The sequence below is a fragment of the Bos indicus x Bos taurus genome, chromosome 8, assembly GCF_003369695.1.
Source record: "Bos indicus x Bos taurus breed Angus x Brahman F1 hybrid chromosome 8, Bos_hybrid_MaternalHap_v2.0, whole genome shotgun sequence".
NCBI lineage: Eukaryota > Metazoa > Chordata > Mammalia > Artiodactyla > Bovidae > Bos > Bos indicus x Bos taurus.
The window spans coordinates 20,545,636-20,569,527 of NC_040083.1; the positions used below are offsets into that span (position 1 = coordinate 20,545,636).

Sequence of the window (23,892 nt, forward strand, 5' to 3'; positions counted from 1 at the left end):
CTGGCAGCATTTATCCAGATAAATCACACAAAAGTTAGGCAGGTCTACTGCACTGCCAAAAAAGCCACACCCCAGATCTCTACATTTGAGATAATTTGTACATAAAGTCAAATTCCATATACTTTATTTTCATTTTACATGAGTCAGGGATCTAAACGAGCAGGACCACCAGGTGTTCACTACGTGGATATTTTCCGTCTGTTTAATCATGGTTCGGGAGTAACTAGCACTTCAGGGATTTGTATATATTAGTTAAAGGAATAAGAGAAGGAAAACGTCTTACATACTGGTTTAGTGGTCATTTGTTCATCCCAGTTTGTGGAATCATCTATTCCTAACTTAATCAAATGGGTTTTTAATTAGAGCAAAGATAATTTGGCCATAGAGGAAAGGGGAGAATTGCACATAAACAGTTGACCTTTGTTGAATACCGTGGGTTTGAATTGCACTGGTTCATTTAAACGTGGGTATTTTTCAACAGTAAAAACTATGGTACTACATGCTTTCTGGTTTGTTAAATGCATAGATGCAGAGGAACTGGGGTTACCGAAGGCTGAGTGTAAACTGTATGTGGATTAACCACTACGTTGCTCAAAGGTTTATTATAGTGTGATACAGGGTTGCTTGGGCTCAAGATGCTTTATCAGTAACCTGGATACAATAACCTGGTCATGAAGTTTGGATCAGGATTTGAAACTGCACCTTCATGGTTGAGCATGAGGGCAGAATAATTTACTCAGGGATGAAGGTTGGGGGGTAAAACCAACTGGGAATCAAAATTAGGTTCACTTCTGTTAGGAATGATTTAACATAATCCTACCTGAAGGCAGGAGTTTCATGAATCATTTCCAATTCTTTGATCTAAGATTTAACAGGAAAGGGAAACTTGGAAAAAAAGTAGGGGGTATAACTTGAAAGGCTGTATATTTGGACCGATAGAAAATTTTACCAGTTCATTTCAAATATACAAGTGTTTAAAATATAGTATTAATAGGATTTATGAATATCTAAATTCTCAAATACCTGCAAGTTAATTTTTTAATACAACCCTTCATGTAAGTTACTAGTTTCTAAGGGTTACGGAAAACTTTAGGAGTGAAGGATATGTTTGATGGTCCAAACTCAGCAAATTGTATACAGTAAACATGTACAGTTTGTGTACCCATTATGCCTCAGTAAACCTGTTAAAAATTTTTCTATTGGATCCACACAAACTGCTGCTGCTGCTGAGTCACTTCAGTCGTGTCCGACTCTGTGCGACCCCGTAGAGGGCAGCCCACCAGGCTCCTCTGTCCCTGGGATTCTCCAGAGAAGAGTACTAGAGTGGGTTGCCATTTCCTTCAGCCCCACACAGACTACTTATTCATAAACATTTCCCCTATTCTCCCTGCATTTCCTTCTTCCTTCCCAAGTGTCATAGACTTAACAGAGATCAAGGAAGTGGGGGACCATGGCATGCCAAACATGATCAGTGTTCAATGATCTTTTTAAAATGTTTAGATGCATTTCGTAAAGTGCAGAAACATCTCTGTTGTCTATTTTATCAGGAGTGCTTTGGTCCAGCTAGGTTTGGTTTAGTAAGTTCACCAAGCATGAATCATCAGGCAGGCCCTGGTGAAGATCATAAGGATTGGAAGTTCCCTGTCATTGGAAAGCACAAAGTTCAGAAAAACATTATTTTTTAAAATTTTGAAAAAAAAAATTGATGTCACATAAGTAATTTCAGATGATTTATAAAATACTAACATAAAAGAGAAATTTAGTCACATTTAAACCCCACCACCCATAGTAACTACCATTCTCAATATATTACCTCTTTCTCATTTTCTGTATGCATATTTAAGCATATATTTACAAAAATCATTTTGTAGACACTTTTATTATCTGGCTATGTCAATAATATTTTGGAATCATTTTTCATATCAACAAATATCTTTTTTATATTGATTTTAGTGGCTGCATACTATTTCATGCTGCATGTTATGAATGAGCCTTAGTATCTGGCTACAGTCAGCATTTTACTATTGTAAACAAACATCCTTCATTAGCCCTACTTTTTAATAAAAGTGAAATCCTGGTTTTAAAAAAAATATGTCATGTTTTTAAAGCTTTTACTACATCTTCCCAAACTGCACTGTTGTTCTTGTAATTTTATAAAATTACCCAATCCTAATATACTCATTGGGCTTCAGTGGTAGTAAGGAATCCACCTGCCAGTGCAGGAGATGCGGGTTCGATTCCTGGGTTGGGAAGATCCCCCAGAGAAAGGAAACGGCAACCCACTCCAATGTTCTTGCCTGGGAAATCCCATGGATAAAGATGCCTGGCGAGCTAAAGTCCATGGGGTCACAAAATAGTCAGACATGGCTTAGCAACTAAATAATACACTCATCATAACAAAGACAAATACTCAGAGTAGTATTTCCTGAAGGATGTTGGGCAGTCTTGTCTGCTCTCACATGGTGCTGCCCAGGAAGAGTTTAGTTCAAAGAAATTTGGGGAACATGATATTTCCTACGCAGATATTCACAGCCCATATTAGCATTTCAAAGACTCTGAGAAGTCCAGCCCCATGGAAACAGGTTCAGTTCTGTGGAAGTCAGCATTATTAGCCAGGGCACACACTGTTTGGTGTAATATTTACTGGCATGCTTCGGAACATCCCTTGCTGCTTTAGAAAGTAATTTGAAAGTGCCCAAGTTTAACACTTAGATTTTTACTCAAAAAAAGCATAATTTATATGATTTACTTAGTGATTAGCATTTGAAAGATAATTTAGAATAATTATAACCATAAAGAAATAAACTGGTAACCTTGAGCATTATGGAATGTCTTAGTCTAATTTTGTTTCACATTTTATTGACCACTTGTACTTCAGAAGAGCGTTATTACTATTTCTGAATCCACATGGTAGTAAGTTATATTTCAATGAGATTCTATAGTATATCTAAAAATTAAGTCTGGTAGCATAAGTACTTCAACATCTAAGTACAATTCTCATGTATGATACTTAGAAGGTGCTCTAAAATGAATCCTAAAGTGAAATTAATTTCATGACCATTATATATTAACAAAAAAGACATTAAAGTATAATCAAATGATTGCTGACCATCTTTCACTGCTTTTAGATAATATCAACTTACATGGAAATATATAGATATATTTATTTTTTATATGTCATTCAAATACCAAGTTAAACATGAGTAAAACATCATATTCATGTTTAAAAAACTGCCTTGCCAATTAATGTCTTGTACATAGGTCTGACATCAGATTTAAGTATAATGAGGTATAAGATTGACAACTAATTAGTCAAACATGAAAAATAAACCATCCTTTGTTTTCCGTTTCTTTTTTAAATGAAATATTCTTAGCTTTTTATTCACTTATTGCTAGTCCAATTTGTAATGTTTCCGTTTTACTGCAGTGCCCGTGCCATAATTCCCTTTAATTTTTTGTGCCATTTTTCGTACTTTTATTGGCATATAGATACGTGTGATCTACATTGATGACCGTGGTATGAAATAAAGGTCAAATATCAGTGGATATACAGTTGTATCAAGAGAATTTAAAAAATTTAGACAATGCTTCACAAATTATTCTGAGGAATAACAATAATGAAAGAAAATCGCACCCTCAAAGAATACACAAATGTTTAATTTTTTGACATTTACTACTAAAACTCATAGCAGTCCCACGTGCCAACAAATGTCATTAAACACATACTTATTCTCCTTATCTTCTAGGACTTTCCTGGGCTTAGCAGGATGGATCTCATCTACCGTGGAACTTAGTGTCCTGTTTTGGCTTAAAACTGTCCTAGCAGCAAGACCTAGCAGACGGACACCTGAGGAGTCACATCTGTTTAGCACTTTTGTGACTGTAAGCCATTGGTGACAGTTCTTTAGGTTTGCATAAATTTTTAGAAAAGTTCAATAGTCTGGAAAGAGATAAAAGCTGTCCCATCACCTTGGTCTTATAACACTCCCAGAGTTTAAAGGAAGGCAGCCATTAGCTGTTTTTCTGGAAACATAAGCATTAAGTGCTGTGAACTCAGTGTCATGGATATAGGACTGAGTCAGGGAAATTAATTCAAATAATAATGTATTGAGTTCTCCTATTGCAAGGCACAGCACTAACACTTTAAGGTTTAAATAACAATCGGTAGGACACAATGCCTGACTTCAAACTTATTCTAATAGGAGGTTGGGACAGGAGATGAAAGAGTTATATATTTTTTTTAAAAAAGCCAAACCTTACATATACCTTCAGAGAGGCACCACCAATATCGTGAGAGATTGAAGAAGGAAGAGTCCATATTTATGGCTGATCATGAAAATTTATTACTTGAGCTAGGTCTTGTAAGGAAGAGTATATATAATTTTGAGTCAGAAAAAAAGGGGAAGACCAAATATCGTGGTTTGTAAATTCCAATATACTGATTTATGGGGACCAGGGAGAAGTTTAACTTTAGAGAAAAGGAATTGAAAAGCTGAAAGATAAGTTGTTATACTCGTGTAAAGGGGCTGAATGAAAGCTGACTTCAGGCTGAAGTCTGCCCAGTTCAATAGGTATTCAGTAATAAAGTAAGACTTTTTTCTATTGATTTCAGTTTGTTTTGCTTTGGACAAAGACAATAAGAGACAGAAAGACCATCTGGGAGGCTATTGCATCATTCTCAGGAAATGGTAATGAAAGTATAAATGGGACTAGCCAAGAGGAAAATCAAGGAGAGACAACAGAGGTGAGAGGTATTTCAGATACATTATACTAGACTTAGCAAATAACTGGATGTGAGAAATAGGAGAGGGAGACACCAGAGATTGTCTTAACCCATTGTAGTGAACAACAGAAAATGAAATGCTGAACAGAGAGCTGGAGCAAGAATGTAGAGAGTTAAGACTAGGAGAAGATGGAAAACACAAAAATTAGTTAGAGAAGGTGATTGTGCAGGTGATCAGAGAGAAGCTTAGAAAAGAGAGACTGGAGAGAAAAAAAGTTGAAAAGAAAGCAAAATACCATATATAATTGAACATATGACATATGACAGACACAGAAGTGAAATAAAAATAAAACTTCACAATTTACTAGCATTTCTTTACCTCTGGTGAAGGCACCACAATCCTTCATCTAGAGGTAAATGGTTGCCTGCAGATAAAGATGCCTTCCAGCTCCAGCAAAAGGAATCATACTCCCTTTCCTTTTTCCTCTCTCTTCCTAAATTCTGAATGCAAACCCATGGTGTGTGAATGGCAGAACCAATCCCTCAATTCAGCCATATTCATTTTCCTCTGGCAAGATTTTAAAGCTGAAAATAGAAGTTTTCAATGGAACATGGAATAAAAAGCTAATCTTTACAGCATCTTGTGAACATGACACCCAGACTATATTATGGTCATGAAAGACTTTTTCATACAGAACAACGATGTGTTTTTTCAGCCACACTCATTGTGACATCCTGAGACTGCATGTTACAAGAATATTTTTTGGTAGAGCCTAATCATTTTCTAACAGCTGTGTGCTCTATACAGTTTTTGAAGGTTAGTACCTGAAAGAAAAGTTTTCACTTAAATCTGGTAAATGTTACATCTTAGCAAAGATGTCTTTAAATGTACATAACCATTTATTCTGGCTTACCCTGTAATAATCTTTTCTCAGACTAGGTGCCATTCCTTAAAGAACTGAATAATGTTTATTAAGTTTTAGTTAAATGTATGACCTGGTCAGGTAGAGTTATTTTGGCAATATAAATGTGGAGAAAGAGAGAGAATGGAAAACTGGCAGAAAGCAATGATCTGTTCTGACATGTGACTTTATCAAGTTTATATGAGTCATCGTCATCATTCACATGTTTTGTGAAGAGATGGTTTGTTATTTCAGGAGACTGATTATTAATTGAAAAAGCTTTTGATGAACTGGTAGAAAAGAGAATTTACAGAAAAAGGAAGGGAGCACACACAGAGGTATTTGAACAAACCTACAAATTGAACCTTGAAATCCAAGTGCTTAATTGCCATTTAGTCTACTTGAATACAGATTGAGGGGATGCAATCACCAAATGTAATTCTAGCTTAAAGAAACTGTCTATCCAAATGTTAAACATATACTCCCACTTCTTTGTATTTTGTACACTAGCATTTTGCTTCAACAAAATAATTTGAGTAGAAAGATTAAAATTATTTCTCCTTTTTGATCAAAAATAACAATCTTGTTTTTCCTGTATTACTATACGCACTAAGTAATACTACAGACAGGTTTAAAAAAACTACTTGTCCTAGGCTTTGTGATTATAAAGTTAATTCAGCATTTGTATTTACTAAAAAATGTTACCATTACATGGAATTTTATAATTCTGGTAAAAAGTACCCAAAATTCCACCCACTATTTCTTAGCATTTTTCAACTGAAGGCATTTCAGTGTTACAGATCTACATTGGTCAGATATATATTTTGATTTGCTGAGCTGAAGAAATTCTGCTGAGGTCCCTCAGGTAATAGTACATCTGTTTTGTTGGCATGGAATAAAAAATTTTAATATGCATCTATCTAGCAAAGGTATTTGGGGTTATAGGATATACATGGAAGGGTCTGTTTCTAGATTTATACAAGGATTCACAGAATATTTATCTGCCAGACTGTATTCCAGGCAACAGGAACACATTTGGGAACAAAATAATCTAAAATTCCTGTCCTGATTGACAATGATAAAGTGTCAACAGGAGGTGAGGACTAGAAAAGAGTTAGGGATGGGACATGCTGGGAGTGGGGCTTGGAAAATCCCTATTTTAAAGAGGGATCAGGACTATCTTGGGCACGTTATTATTGGACACAGCCTTGAAGATGGTGAGGGAGGTAGAGGAAACAGTCAATGCAAAATACCTATAATAGGAACATGCCTAGCATATTCAGGAGATAGTAATGAGTGGTTAAAGGAGAATGAGAAGGGGAGGAAGGTGAGAGAGAAGTGTGAGAACACAGAAAATGGGGGTATGGGATTCTATTTCTCTTCTATGTCATTGCATTCTAAATGAAATGGGGAGCATGGCAGAGTGTTAGAAGAGAGGTGACATGACTTGATGTAACATTTTTAAAGTTTCACTCTGACTTCTCTTTGGTGAATTGTGTGGAAGAAGATTAGTTTAGAGACAGTCACTCTAGTATGGATAAATGACAATGGGAGCTCAGATCAGATCAGATCAGTCGCTCAGTCGTGTCCGACTCTTTGCGACCCCATGAATCCCAGCACGCCAGGCCTCCCTGTCCATCACCAACTCCCGGGGTTCACTCAGACTCACGTCCATCGAGTCAGTGATGCCATCCAGCCATTTCATCCTCTGTCGTCCCCTTTTCCTCTTGCCCCCAATCCCTCCCAGCATCGGAGTCTTTTCCAATGAGTCAACTCTTCGCATGAGGTAGCCAGAGTACTGGAGTTTCAGCTTTAGCATCATTCCTTCCAAAGAAATCCCAGGGCTGATCTTCTTCAGAATGGACTGGTTGGATCTCCTTGCAGTCCAAGGGACTCTCAAGAGTCTTCTCCAACACCACAGTTCAAAAGCATCAATTCTTTGGCGCTCAGCCTTCTTCACAGTCCAACTCTCACATCCATACATGACCACAGGAAAAACCATAGCCTTGACTAGACGAACCTTTGTTGGCAAAGTAATGTCTCTGTTTTAGAATACGCTATCTAGGTTGGTCATAGCTTTCCTTCCAAGGAGTAAGCGCCTTTTAATTTCATGGCTGCAGTCACCATCTGCAGTGATTTTGGAGCCCAAAAAAATAAAGTCTGACACTGTTTCCAGTTTCCCCATCTATTTCCCATGAAGTGATGGGACCGGATGCCATGATCTTCGTTTTCTGAATGTTGAGCTTTAAGCCAAGTTTTTCACTCTCCACTTTCACTTTCATCAAGAGGCTTTTTAGTTCCTCTTCACTTTCTGCCATAAGGGGGGTGTCATCTGCATATCTGAGGTTATTGACATTTCTCCCGGCAATCTTGATTCCAGCTTGTGTTTCTTCCAGTCCAGCGTTTCTCATGATGTACTCTGCATATAAGTTAAATAAGCAGGGTGACAATATACAGCCTTGACGAACTCCTTTTCCTATTTGGAACCAGTCTGTTGTTCCATGTGAAGAACGTAAAGCCAATGGAGAGATAAGGGTGGGTTCGTGGAGTTGTTTGGGATAGTAAAAGTTACTGATGGATGGGGAGGTGTTGGGGAAAGAGAAGGTTGAAGGCTAACGTCAAGGCTTTTGTCCTTGCACCTTGGAAGGATGTAGCTGCCATTTACTTTCTTTCGGGAGGTCTGCTTTCAGCATGTTCATGACAAAACCAAATTTAATACATAAGAAAACGATACTTCTTTGGGGCTATTTATTGAAAATGTATTGACTCGGGCTCAACTAGTTCAGAATTTATGATGACCCACCAGTGTTAGATTGGCCAGAGATTTCCTTGTGTTCCCTATAAAGGAAAGATACTGTCTATAACATTTTAGGGAAGGAAGAGGGAAGCATTATATTAACTTGGAAAAGAAGCTGTTTTTTAGAAGGAATTTATATAGGAAGATTTTTCTCTGAATGGAAATCTTAAAGGAAGGCTCTGTGAAACTTGAGCTTGGCAGCACACATTTTTGTGTAGCTGTGAACAGCTGCTTTGCCTGAGTCAGCCATAGAGCTAGTCTGCCTCCCCAAAAGTCTTCCCATATACATGGGAAGAGTAAATTAATAAAAAAAAAAGTTCAGCCTTTCTAGTAATCAAAGCCATATGAATTTAATCAACAATATAATTCCATTTGGCATCAAATTAGTAAAAGTTTGAATTGTTCAAAAGAACATCTGATCTTCAGGTTCAGAATTAATTGAGTATTTGCATTTGTCTATCCTCTCAGCCAAAATCCCACTGAAATTAGAGCTGAGATGTATACATACAAGATGTATAATGATAATACCAAGGGCAGTGAGGACTCTAAACAGATAAGAAATTTGACAAACTTCTAGAGGATAAATTTCAGATAGGATCGTTTTTAAAGATATTCTGTATATAGAAAGCAAAAGTTCAGAATGTGCATATGAAAAGACATGGAAGGTGAAATACACCATTTCCATCAATGCCCTGGAGAGGTGCCAGCCTTGTAGTTGGCAGATTTGTAGAACAGCCATGAGCTCTAGAGCTGAAATCAGTATAATCAGTAATGAGATTACCTGCACAAGAGCCCTGGCCACAATATGTCCTCTGTATGTACAGAATGCTGTCCTGATGACATTTGGCCTCTGGGCAGAAACTAGAGAACTCTTCTCTAAAGGAATGTGACAATATTGGGAGATAGTGGGGAAAACGAGTATGAATAAATTTAAAATAATGTCCTATTAGTCATTGAAAAATGGCATCCACGAGAGGATAGTTTTTTCAACAATGTATGCTCATTTCAGAAATACTTTATTTCTGATACTCAGATACTAGTAGTTATTGAACTTACTATTGATAAACAAAAAACATCGGGGGATTGAAAATTCTCAGACTTAAGTCTCCACAAGATTACTGAAGGATCAAATTTTAAACTTAAGTACAAGTTCCAGAAACTCAAATTCAATAGCTTGGCAGTGGGACCTAGGAATAAGGGTTTTGGAGAAATACTAGTTGACTATGATGTAGAGAGTGGAGAAAGAATACAAAGGAAACAAATAGCAGACACATTTCATGTCCCTTTGTATGAGTATCTGGGTCCTCATTATTCTCTTTTTATAGAAGATGTTCCCTATTACTCTGTATTTATTCATCTCCTTTCCATACTTCAGATCCAACTAAGAGTCTTCACCTTCCTCCACTGAAATCTCTCTCTGAATGCCCATAGTGCTTCCTTTTTTCCCAACCAATACAGCAACTATGCACTTTTTAAACATTGTATTGTATTATTGAAATGTTACTAATACATTCCTATGTTTATTAATATAGTCTCAATCATAGAAAAGCAAGAGGGTTCCAGAAAAACATTTACTTCTTCTTTATTGACTATGCCAGAGCCTTTGACTGTTTGGATCACAACAAATTGTGGAAAATTCTTCAAGAGATGGAAATACCAGACTACCTGACCTGCCTTCTCAGGAAAAAATGTGCAGGTCAAGAAGTAACATTTAGAACTGGACATGGAACAACAGACTGGTTCCAAATCTGGAAAGGAGTATGTCAAGGTTGTATATTGTCACCCTGATTATTTAACTTATATCCAGAGTATATCATGCAAAATGCCAGGCTGGATGAAGCACAAACTGGAATCAAGATTGCTGGGAGAAATATCAATAACCTCAGATATGCAGATGACACCACCCTTATGGCAGAATGTGAAGAAGAACTAAAGAGCCTCTTGATGAAAGTGAAAGAAGAGAGTGAAAAAGTTGGCTTAAAGCTCAACATTCAGAAAACGAAGATCATGGCATCCAGTCTCATCACTTCATGGCAAATAGATGGGGAAACAGTGGAAACAATGACAGACTTTATTTTCTTGGGCTCCAAAATCACTGCAGATGGTGACTGCAGCCATGAAATTAAAAGATGCTTGCTCCTTGGAAGAAAAGCTACCACCAACCTAGACAGCATATTAAAAAGCAGAGACATTACTTGGCCGACAAAGTCCATCTAGTCAAAGCTATGGTTTTTCCAGTAGTCATGTATGGATGTGAGAGTTGGACTATAAAAAAAGCTGAGTGCCAAATTGATGCTTTTGAACTGTGGTGTTGGAGAAGACTCTTGAGAGTCCCTTAGACTGTAAGGAGATCCAACCAGTCCATCCTAAAGGAAATCAGTCTTGAATATTCATTGGAAGGACTGTTGCTGAAACTGAAACTCCAGTACTTTGGCCACTTGGTGCGAAGAACTGACTCATTGGAAAAGACCCTGATTCTGGGAAAGATTGAAGGCAGGAGGAGAAGAGGATGACAGAGGATGAGATGGTTGTATTACATCACCGACTTGACGGACGTGCGCTTGAGCAAGCTCTGGGAGTTGGTGATGGACAGGGAAGCCTGGTGTGCTGCATCCTTGGGGTCACAAAGAGTGGGACATGACTGAGCGACTGAACTGAACTGAATGTTTCTCTTTTGCTCACCATATAGTGTACTTAGCCAAGTTCTTGGAATATATTAGCAGTACCAATATTCATTCAGTAGTGATTAACTTACTGTATTTATAGTCTAAATTAAGTTGCTACTTCATCCTCCCTATGCTGTCTATCATGTTGAAAGATAAATTCTTGGAACCCGTGAACCAATACTGATCCACATGTTTTCCCAAAGTACCTACTACATATAGAAATACAGAAAACAACAAATACCTATGTCTCCCCAAATTTACATCCTGAAGGAAACAAAATACCAAAAGATAAAATTCAACATTAAGTTCACTAATGAGAATTTAGAATTCTAAAGAAAAGCATTGGTGTATTTTTTTTAATATAAATATCTTATGAAACCTGATTTATTAGATTTTTAAAACATATGACCATAATAATCTTGAATTTGAAAATGTTTTATTTTGATTTTTTAAAAAGTGATTGTTTAAATTGCAAAAGCAAAACATACTCACGTTACTAAACAAAGATACTGAAAGGGCTCCTCAAATTCCTCATCCTCTTCCACTGGTTACATTCCTTTTCCCAGGGAAAACTATTAATAGTTCATGTATATAAATTATACCAAAGTAGGTTACTATACAGTCACAAAATAACAGTGATGACATTCATGGGGTGTTTTCTTTTTGCAGAACACCTGGCTGTGTGTTTTTCTCAAAACTATCTCATTGACTTTCATAACTACTCTGTGAAATACAGACCATTCATATCTCAATTTTGCTGCTAAAGAAACAGAGACTTGGAGAAACTAGCTTTGTCCATTAGGCAAGAAGCTAATAATCAGTGAAACCAAAATTCAAATCAAAGTAGAATGGCTCCTACCTCTGACATCTCCACATACTTAGGTAACTGTCAAGATATATACCAGGTCATGAAATATGCTAAAATGTATGTTACTTTCATTACGTACATGAAATCATCATATATATGATTGTGAGGATTAAATGGATGGGCCAAAAAAGTACCAGGCATGGTATATAGTACATAGTCTCAAATGGTCTCCCGTCTAACTTCTAGATACAAGGAGGCATTGGACTTGAAGTTACTTCTGTTCTCCATAGCACATATCCCTAAGTGTTCAATAAATATTTCTTTCCGCATTGCTTCACTTCAAGACAGTCTTCAATTTAGGTTTTAAGGAAAGACTTTTTCCTACTTCTATGGCAAACAGTTATTGATTTTGTTTGTGTACGTTAACTTTTAGAAAATAAGTTAATCTAGGATCTCATGTTCTGAGTGTTAGCCTTGAAGCCAATTTATTATTCTCTCTCTCTCTGACACACAAATATGGCAAAGAACTTAATGATGACATCAAGAAATAAGAACCGATGGCACTATAGTAATAGATTTTTGATACACTTAAGTAAAAAAAAAAAATGTGTGTATGTGTATGAATGAAAGCAGGAAGTTAAATGTCCATATGTTCTGCCAGGCTTTTGTTTTTAAAGAGAAGGGGTAAATGAAGAAAACTGACCAATTAGAATGGATCAGAGTTATTAAGTGAGGTACAGGAGTGGTTTCTATTTGTAGTACACAGGAATTTGTAATTTTGAAAAAAATAAATTGATGACCATACTATTATATTACATCCTTTTCAAACTAGTCTTGGTTAAGAACACCTTTCTATATAAAGTGAAACCGATCCCATCAAAGCTACATTAAGTGGTTGGTGGGAAGATGGGTGATAGGAACCTGCCTGCCCCTTCGGATACATCTCTAATGGAACTAGGCCTCCCAGGTGGCGCTAGTGGTAAAGAAGCCAGCTGTCAGTTCTGGAGACTGTAAGAGAAGCGGGTTCAGTGCCTGGGTCAGGAAGATCCCCTGGAGAAGGGCATGGCAACCCACTCCAGTCTTCTTGCCTGGAGAATCCCATGGACAGAGGAGCCTGGAGGGTTATAGTCAGTAGGGTCACAAAGAGTCTACACAACTGAAGTGACTTAGCCCAGCACACAACTAATGGAACTAAAGAGATTTTTGGAAGCCCACACTTCTCTCCCATTTTCAGGAGGTCACTTTTAATAGGAGCCACTGCTATAACTAAGGAATGACAAGGTGTTTAATAAAGGGTGTTGTTTTTTTTTTTTTTAGTAAATCCAGTGGTCTTAAATTTACTTGCATGTATTATAGGGAGTTTAGTTTGTCTCCAAGAGTGGTTCATGTACAACCTATAGTAGGATCACCTGCAGTGGTTGTTAAAAACTGTCATTTCCTGGGCAGATGTAGAATATCTCAAGTGTGATCTAGAAACTTGCATTTTTAATAAGCATTCCACTTAAGCTTATGTTCCTGAAATTTTAAGAAGCATTGATTCAGATTTTACAGTAGAATTATGTTGCTGAGAGTCTCAAAATGCATTGAAAAAAATGTTTAAGCCAAATTTTTCTAATTTTTAATGCAAAAATAATAGAAATATGACTTTTGCCAAGAATCTTCCCGTTGAATGAATGACTTCATTGAAATGCTTTTGTGTGTGGATATAAAAGGGCGTTAATATACATTTTGATGCAACATGTCACAACTCCTCATGTCTGGATAATTTTGCCAGCAAAAGCAAGTATAGCCTTCCTTGAAGAAATTAAATGTTAGATTTTTCACACGTTGTTTTGGTTTCCATAACAGGAATCTTCTCTGCACAGGGCAAATTATCAAGTCTTCACTGGTTTGTGTTTTCCTCTATGATAAGAAATTGCAGTTTTTGCCTCTCTTACTTTAGAATGTGTTAAATCGAGTCCAAATTTTTTGAGGAAACAGTATACAGAATGAATTTGAACTGAGTCTATAAGCAGGGAGGAAGCCCAAATTGAATCAGAACTGAAATTACACTTTGATTTGGTTATCTCACTCTCCCTAGAAAAAGTGTTCCACAAATGGTGGAAAACAATGCTTCTAACTTAATTTTATTTCCTGCTTAAGTTTTGGTTTTGTGGCATATGGGTCCACTGAAGGTTTGAACTACATTAAATATCCATATTAATTGCATGCATACCAACACCGTAGTGGGTGATATTCAGGAAGTGAGGCATGGTCTCTACTCTGTGTGTGCGTGTGCACGCTCAGTCATGTACTACTCTTTGCGACCCCATGGACTGTAGCCATCCAGGCTCCTCTGCCCATGGAATTTTCCTGGCAAAAATAATGGAGTGGGTTGCCATTTCCTACTCCAGGTGATCTTCCTGACCCAGGGATTGAACCCATGTCTCTTGGGTCTCCTGCGTTGGCAGGTGAATTCTTTACCAGTGTGCCATCTGGACTGTACTCTCTAGGGTCAACAGTCAGTAAGTTGAGGAAAAGCATGATATGACACAGATGGTAAAAAGGTTATAAAGCAGGCATGGGTAAAATGAGAGGGAATTTCATACAAAAGCAAGGATGTTTTTGAATGCAAAAGCATTTTCAAAGTCTTTAAATAAAGTTTCCACTTGAAATTTATTTTGAACAATTAGAAAATGGAATGAGAGGGAATTCCCAGGAAGCCCAGTGCTTAAGACTCTGCATTTCTTTTGCAGGGGGCACAGGTTCAATCCATGGCTGGGGAAATAGGATCCCTCAAGCCATGCAATGCAGCCAAATTAAAAGAAAGAAAGAAAATGGAATGAGAGTCCAAAGTATAGGGTTTTGACAACCCTACTTCCCCTAATATTTTTGGTTGTGCCATAGTCTTCTTGGTGTAAGAGAAGAGCCAAGCAAATAGAAACTTGCCACAATAGTTTGCGACTCAAGGCAGTTATACAAATTCTTACAGTGAATTAGAATAAATTATATTACTGCCCATTCATGGGGCCTCTTGCCCTACATCAATAGGCAGTAGGTAGAAGAGGTAACGCAGTGCAGATATAGCAATATCCAGATGTTCATACCACCAGTGGGGAACACCGTAAGGTCTACTGAAAATCTACAAGCTCATAGGAAATCAGTATTACAGATGAACTACAACTTTTCTCCTCTGAATTCATCCTTTGCCTGACACAGTCCTCTCCTGAAATCCTCCCAGAGCTTTACTGAAAAGAGCTTTTCAGATTAGGTGTTTCTCCTCCTGGTTACTGTTTACTTTGTATACACGTGGTTTAGGTCATTATTAAAAAAAAAAAAAAAAAAAAAAAAACAGTAATCTGGAAAGGGGTTCTATCACCTGACAGTGTTTGTATAACTCAGTTTAAATAGTATTATAGGTACTATCTGGTCAAAGTCCAACGAAGATATTGGCCCATCAGGCTCTCTTGATAAGATGAATGTAGCCATTTTTCAGACTCCCCCTCCGGGTCTTTTTTTTCCCCCCCACCCACAGTATCTTTCTGACCTTACACTATCCCCTTAACCCACTGATTTGTCCTAATAAAGCTAAATAACAACCAGCTATAAAACCTTAGTAGCACAGGACAATGTGTATTTCTTTTGCTCATTCATCTGGCGATCAAATAGCTAGGCTCAGCTGAGTAGCTCTGCTGGTTTTAGCTAAACTTGCTCATACATCTCTCATCCTCCTCCTGGAACCAGCAGGCCTAACTCAGGCATGTATTACTCATGGAATGGCAGAGGTGCACAGGAGCAGGTGGAAGCATTCTGGTCTCCTTAAGGCTGAAACTGGCTTGAAACTGGCGTTCTGGTACTTCTAGCTCATTCTCTTATCGAAAATAAGTTACAAGTCTCATTCTGTTATCCAAAGCAAATCACAAGGCCAAACCCAAATCTAAGAGGGAAAGAAACATGCACTCTCTCTTCAGTAAGAGGTACTGTAAAGCCAGATGGCAGAATGCAGAGATATTAGGTTTTTCACTTAAACGTCCTTAACACTCCATGCTTTCTGCTAACCCAACAGTGCAACATAGTACAGTTTGCTTCCTCCCAAAGAGGATGATCTTCTTCAGGGCAGGTACTCTGCCATATTCATCATCAGCATATCTTTAGAACCTCAGATAAAGTCTGATGTAGACACTAACATTTCCTGATAGACAGATGGCAGGGAGGGAGGCAGAGAGGAAGGAACCTAGATTATCCCAAGCACAAGGTATAATTGCCATTAAACAACTACCCTAAAGGCAAAACAGGATTCTATTTGCCAAGTTTTTTCAGTCTGGTACCACTTTCTTTTGTTTGTTTTTACTCTTTCAAGAATATCTGCAAACAAGTTCTTAATAATGCCCAAAATGATCAGTGATGAACAGACTATGCACTTAACTTTTTCCCCTGAATTTCCTCCATGAAAACTTGGATCAAAATACTCCCTCACTCTTTAAGTCTTTTCCAGATCTTGGAAGGATTACTATCGATAGTCATTGCCAATGTTATTGGATATGAGATATGGCAAGGAAAGGCACTCACTTTATCACTTGACTGTGGTAAGAAATTATGTATTTTTAAAGGCCATTAATGTAACCAGGTTTGATGTATTCAGAGGTCAGGATTTGTTAAGAGAGTAGGACATTTAAGATTAAGAAATGCGGATTTCTTCACAGATCAATTTGAGTAAGCTTCTTAAAATTAAACCTCCTTAAGGCTCCTTCAAGCTTCACTTGATTCCATATGTACAGATTCTATTACTAATGATGGTCATTTCTTTGTAGGGTATCTTTTTTTTTTTTAACCCAAAAGGTTCAAGTTACTTAAAATTAATAGTGAAAGTGAAAAGTGAAGTCGCTCAGTTGTGTCCGACTCTTTGCGACCCCATAGACTGTGTAGCCTATCAGGCTCCTCCGTCCATGGGATTTTCCAGGCAAGAGTGCTGGAGTGGATTGCCATTTCCTTCTCCAGGGGATCTTCCCAACCCAGAATTGCGGGCAGATGCCCCAGATTAATAGTAATTACCAGATAATAGTACTGCTGACCAAATTTAGAGTCCTGATGGTGTGCCTGGCAAAGTGCTAGGGGATTTACGTACATTATTGGTTTAATCCTTAAGGTAACCCATTAAAGAAACATCTTTCATCCTTCTTTTACAGGAAAGGAAACTGAGGCTTTGAGAATTTGTGACATGCTCAAAGTAACAGAAAAAAAATACTAGAGCCAGAATTTAAAAACAGATCAACATAATTCTAAGGTTTGTATGTTCTCTTTATAATACCTGGTTATAGTCTGCAATTTAAAGCACTGTTACTCATTTTTTAAAAATCACAGAAACAAAATGCCTTTAAAAAAATACAGAATAAATCTTTGAAGTTGCAGGTAATGCTGAAGTTCTAACTTGCTTCCTGTCTGACAGCCTGTGGGTGCTAAGCTCACATGTAGTTGTTGGTATTCATACAGAATGATAACTGCTTAGAGTATTTGGAGTGAGATATACTTGGAAGGCAAAGCACGCTGACAGTACAGAAGCCCCTGAAGTCTACATGTAAGACCCCATATACTTTAGACACAGTCTTAGGGTTTTAGGTCACATTTTTCATGCCTTTAGTTTTAAAGTTCTACTTACACTTATTAGGAATATAAGAGAAGATGTAACAGAATGAAACAGATCTGGAGAATGTGATTTTATTTCAAATGGTCGATTAAGAAATTAAATGGATAATGAACTCATATCCATTTCCAGAGTTCTTAGATATCAAAAAAATTCCTGTTTCTTTTTCTGTTACTCTGTCCCCTTCCTTCTTTCCTTTTACTTTTAAGAGAGGAAGGAAGAGCAATCATTTGGTTCTTAAAGTTCATTTATTTTAACAACATTCATGAAGTTTTAAATAAATGCTGAAAATCATAATACACAATCCCTTCTCTTCTCTCCCAAGCCCTGTTAAAGGTGAGGAGAAAATGAGATGACATGGGAAGACTGGAATAAACACCAAATAATTATCTCTCTAATGAATTGTTAAAGTGCACAGAAAGGACAGTGCAAGTCAATGAATATGTCTTATCAACACAGTAAAAAGGCATTTAAAAGTGAACTGTGATCTTTCGCCACCATTGCTTCAGAATTGCAAATAGTAAGATCAGAAACACAGGGCAGGAGATGGCATTAAACTGAAATAAAGAGAAAGATTGGCACTGACTATGTTTTTGTTTGTTTTTATTTGAATTGGGGCTGCCCTAGAAGGCATTGAATGTGTGTAAATACACACACTGGATTCCAAAAAGGATTAATGACTGTGTAATCGATGGTGTTAAAAATGCCTGAGTCCACACGTAAGATCAGGAACCTTCACATAAAATGCAAACTGGAAAGGACCCAGATGGAAAACCTGAGTGGCAGAGCAGTCAGTGACTAGACCAAGATTACTTTGCTACACAGCGACTGAACCATCACCAGACACCATCCAGATGGAGAACAAGTCCAGGCAGCAAATAAGCACACGTTGTTTTCCTATGTGTCATTTTAATCCTAAATACAACTCCCAATGACACATAATACTAAGCAAAAAAAAAAAAAAAACCATATTTCTCTAACGAGACAGTGAGTATGCAACAAAGATAGGATTCTAGCTATGTCTGTCTGTTGTAGAACACCATGCCTCTCCAAGATCATCATCCTTTTGGAACTTTATTCTCATCCTCCATTGTATTAGTATCTCCTAATACAAGGTTACTTTCTGCCAATTTGATGCCTGAAGTCTTAATTCCTCTATCTAGGATCCTATCAGAATTGTCACATATGGTGAATTTCTGACCTGAATACATAATATCATTGCTGTATACTACTGCTCCTGGTTGCCTGATTTGCTTCCTATAATTACTACTCTTATGCTGCCTATAAAAATTGACTGTAGTCAGCATTATATTTCTTGAATGTGAGACTAGAAAACAGACTGGAACCTGAAATACAAATAAAAGGATTCTTAAATAGGCAGCTATAGAAGTAATGATGAAAACAATAGGAGATGAAGCAGTGTACTACTTGAATGCATGACGCGAGCTATGCACATATCACTTGCCTGAAATTCAAAGGGCAATGTTTCCCTTTACAAGTAGGAGAAAAGAAAAACTGTGTCAGGATTTCGAGATACGAAAATACTCTGCTAGGAAATTCAGCTGTCTCCCATACCTCTCTGTAGAAGAGGTATAGAAGATGACATTATTCTCTGTTAATAGACAAGGAAAATGAAGATGAGAGAGCTTAGTTAAATTGCCGGAGTTATGGGGCTAATAAAATAGAGAATGAGGATTCCTAAAACAAAAGTGTGTGCTCTAAAACCACAAACCGCCTCTCAACCAACCACTTCTGTTGTCCAATTACAGGTTTCTGTTGATCACGTATGCTATGTTCAGATATGAAAATTAAATATAGCCACACCAAAATGAGAAAATACCTTCTTATACCTGAAGGAAAAAATCACAGAAACAAAAATAGAATTTGGGGTAATCATATCTTTTGTGATGCCTTTCTTTAACCTCCAAACTGGTTTGAGTATCCTTCCTCCATTGATTCCTTCCTTACAGCATTCACACTTTACATTTTACAATCCATTATCTGGATTTTGCCTTTCTCATTTTACCAAACTACAGGAAGCCAGAGACCAGTGAATTTAGGATCTTATTCACCTAACATTGTTTCTAGTAAATGAGCTCACTGACTGAACTAATAAATCATCCCCATTGGGATCTGCAATTTTGCCAGCATTTTGAGAAATTTCAACATGTTTGTTTAATCCATGATGCACTGGAGAACCTGTGACACATTATCCAAGGACGGCGTGGTAGTTTTCCATCCACTGGTCACAGTGTCCAGTGGTAGTGGTAGCCGTCTATACACTGACACTCCCCGAAGTTAATTAAAGCACCCTTCTCTCTCGTACATAGTTGTCCTCTCATAAAGGAAGGCAGGCATGTTAGGAAATTGTCACGCATACTAAGCCCCCTTTGAGCACAACAAAAGGGTCTCCCTGCACCGCTTGGACAATGGGGCACAGGTACCCTGTGCTCTGGCCACCATCAAAGCACAGCTCACATCATCTCTGCAGAGGCTCTTCGAAAACCAAAGAAGATACAGAGCCCCAAGGCTCACCCTCACATCACAGACAGATGTGAAATATAACTACCAGCCTCCTGAAATAAGTTCATCAGCTCAGAAAAGAACAAACGAGACTTGACAACATTCTTGTCAAGAGAATTGATAGGAAAGGCCAGGGCTTTGCCACATGAGTACACTCTGATTGTTGCTCGGGGCTCAGAGGATGATGAGCAAGTGGAGGCTCTTTACAAGGGATGTTAGCCACGGACATTTAGAGAAAGAAAGGGTGATTAGAGGAGAAAAGTTGTGCCCTCTTGGATGCCACTGTACCTGAGAACAAACTAATACTGATTTTTTTTTTCATTGCTAACCTAAAATGAAAAAAGAAAAAGACCTGCATATTTTTTCCTTTTCATTTGTAATACTGTTTCAGTGCCAAAGAGAAAATGTGATGAAAATGCCAAAGAAAAGAACCATGGAATCCATAGCGTTCATTGTGTTTATATAGAGATTATGCTTCTGGTTGTTAACAGCCTCCAGAAGGTAAGCAAGTACTGTATCTATGCATTTAAAATAGAGAACAGGCGCCCTTCCCAATTTTCAGTAGAGCAAAATGATTTGGGAGCTGAATATGATTTCCTTTTCCATAAAATAAAAACTTGACAAGAAGTTACTCTCTTGAGTTCCTTTAATATTTGTCTCTCTCCTTTCTAAAAAGTCTTCATTACAGAAAGCCACAGCCAAGCAATTTTGATTTTTCACTGGAAGATTACAACTTGAAACTGTGATGCAATTAGAATCTTGGAAAGGATTAGCAGAAATATATTCTTGATCTTGTCTGTCTGCTCTGTTTATGGCCACACGTTACTCCCAACCTCTCCTCAACCCTCACCACACACGTGTGTGCATACTGGAACATATATGCACATCCATTATTTCAGGCTTGAGTATAAGTTTATGCTTGATGCACTCAGAGCAAAACATAATGTGTTCCATTTCTCAGGGCTGCAAATAAATCAAGTTGGAGAAACAGAGTAAATGCAGAAATGAATAAATTATTTCAAGTAACTCCACTTGCAATATCCCCAATATTATTACATCAGGAATGCACCACCTGTACTGGTTAAATGAATTATGGCACAGTCATGCAACAGGCTACTACTGAGGCCATGAATAATGGTGTTTTAGAAGAATATATAATGGCTTTCAAAGATGTCCATGATGTATTGTTGGCTGAATAAAGCAGACTATACAACACCTACAGTTTATTCCCAATTTTGAAACTACAAAAATATGAGATTATTTTACTACTAGTCTCATCAGTATCTAATAGCACAGAAAATATATAGTCTGACCTGAAGCTTTAGAAAATATGTATTTTGACAAAAGCTTGAAAGGAAGGATATTCACAAAGAATAAGGTGGTGTTTTTTTTTTTTTTTGGTGGTAGAATTATCTTATTTATGTTTATCTAGTAAGCTAAAAATGAAAAACAGATGACAAACATTAGGGCTGCCTTTTTCCAAAATCAGCGAATTTGAAGATTTTTTAAAAAAAATAACCTGACAACAAACTGAGCTATCTTTTAGTTACTCAAGAGAAATTTCTTACTGGTCTCATCTACCTTAAATAGTAAAGTGATAAAACACATAACCTAGCCAAAGCCCTATTAAGCACCATCAATACAATTGTTAAAATAGACAACAAAGTGCAGAATTTTCTGTAACTTGGAGTGGTGAGAAATAGGAAAGGAAAATATGATTCTAATGGAAATCAGTACAAAAAATTTATCCTCCTACAACCTGTTTTCCAAGTTTCAACTTCCCTGTGGATATTTTAAAATGAAATTATTTCAAAAATTACATGAAAGATAATATGTAAAGATAAATCATTTATGGTTCATAACATTTCTACCTTCATCTTTTGTGAGCAGGCTGAATTCTCATCTACTGTGCTTTTCCATTGTCCACCTTAGAAGAACTAAAAATGACTAATACAGTTACAGGGGAATATTATCTGATGTTAAGTTCTCTATTTTTTTTTTTTCCCTTCAGTGAATTTGAGCCTAGACTTTAGTGCTCATGCTGATTTAGTATTCAACACGCCCTAGAATCCAAACAAATAATAATGATAAACCACCAAAGCCACGAGAATAATCAAAGCTGCCATGGCTTCATCTGGGCTTTCCTTGGGCTCCAAAATCACTGCAGATGGTGACTACAGCCATGAAATTAAAAGGTGCTTGTTCCCTGGAAGAAAAGCTATGACCAACCTACACAGCATATTAAAATGCAGAGACATCACTTGACCGACAAAGGTCCGTCTAGTCAAAGCTATGGTTTTTCCAGTAGTCACATATGGATGTGATAGTTGGACCATAAAGAAGGCTGAAAGCCAAAAAATTGATGCTTTTGAACCGTGGTGTTGGACAAGACTCTTGAGATTCCCTTAGACTGCAAGGAGATCACACCAATCAATCCTAAAGGAAATCAACCCTGAATATGCGTCAGAAGGACTGAGGCTGAAGCTGAATTTCCAGTACTTTGGCCACGTGACGTGAAGAGTCGACATTAGAAAAGACTCTGATTCTGTGAAAGACTGAAGGTGAGAGGAGAAGGGGATGACAGAGGATGAGATGGTGATGGTTGGATGGCATCACCAATGCAATGGACGTGAGTTTGAAAAAGCTCCAGGAGATGGTGAAGGACAGGGAAGCCTGACATGCTACAGTCCATGGGGTCTCAAAGAGAGGGACACGACTGAGTGACTGAACTGAACATATACACATATTTGTATGTTGTATATAAACACACATATGTATATACATACAACACACAAATATGTGTATATGTGGAATGAACACTGACCTTTTCCAGTCCTGTGGCCACTGCTGTGTTTTCCACATTTGCTGGCATATTGAGTGCAGTACTTTCACAGCATCATCTTTTAGGAATTTAAATAGCTCAACTGGAATTCCATCACCTCCACTAGCTTTGTTTGTAGTGATGCTTCCTAAGGCCCACCTGACTTCACATTCCAGGATGTCTGGCTCTAGGTAAGTGATCACACCAGCATGATTATCTGGGTCATGAAGATCTTTTTTGTATAGTTTTGTGTATTCTCGCCACCTCTTAATATCTTCTGCTTCTGTTCAGTCTGTATCATTTCTGTCCTTTATTGTGCCCATTTTGCATGAAATGTTCCCTTGGTATCTCTAATTTTCTTGAAGAGATCTCTAGTCTTTCCCATTCTATTGTTTTCTTCTATTTCTTTGCTTTGTTCACTGGGGAAGGCTTTCTTATCTCTCCTTGCTATTCTTTGGAACTCTGCATTCAGATGGGTATATCTTTCCTTTTCTCAGCTATTTGTAAAGCCTCCTCAGACAACCATTTTGCCTTTTTGCATTTCTTTTTCTTGGGGATGGTCTTGATCTCTGCCTCCTGTACAATGTCACGAACCTCCGTCCATAGTTCTTCAGGCACTCTATTAGATCTAATACCTTGAATCTATTTGTCACTTCCTCTGTATAATTGTAAGAGGTTTGATTTAGGTCATCCCTGAATGGTCTAGTGGTTTCCCTTACTTTCTTCAATTTAAGTCTGAATTTGGCAATAAGGAGCTCATGGTCTGAGCCACAGTCAGCTCCCAGTCTTGTTTTTGCTGACTGTAGAGAACTTCTCCATCTCTGGCTACAAAGAATAGAATCAATATGATTTTGGTATTGACCATCTGGTGATGTCCATATGTAGAGTCTTCTCTTGTGTTGTTGGAAGAAGGTGTTGGCCATGACCAGTGCATTCTATTGGCAAAACTCTGTTAGCCTTTGACCTGCTTTGTTTTGTACTGTAAGGCCAAATTTGCCTATTACTCCAGGTATCTCTTGACTTCCTACTTTT

The 23,892-nt window shown here is 37.6% G+C and overlaps 1 long non-coding RNA gene across 2 annotated transcripts; it reads left to right on the plus strand.

The window, feature by feature from the left end:
- The first annotated feature begins 3,133 nt into the window (after positions 1 to 3,133).
- Positions 3,134 to 20,462, plus strand: LOC113896955. 2 transcript variants are annotated; one of them, XR_003512195.1, is made up of 4 exons: positions 3,134 to 3,882; positions 4,613 to 4,744; positions 17,062 to 17,159; positions 20,431 to 20,462. It is a non-coding gene; the product is annotated as an uncharacterized LOC113896955 (long non-coding RNA). The 2 variants fall into 2 exon arrangements; XR_003512194.1 differs by lacking the exon at positions 20,431 to 20,462 and adding an exon at positions 17,842 to 18,090.
- The last annotated feature ends 3,430 nt before the right edge of the window (positions 20,463 to 23,892 follow it).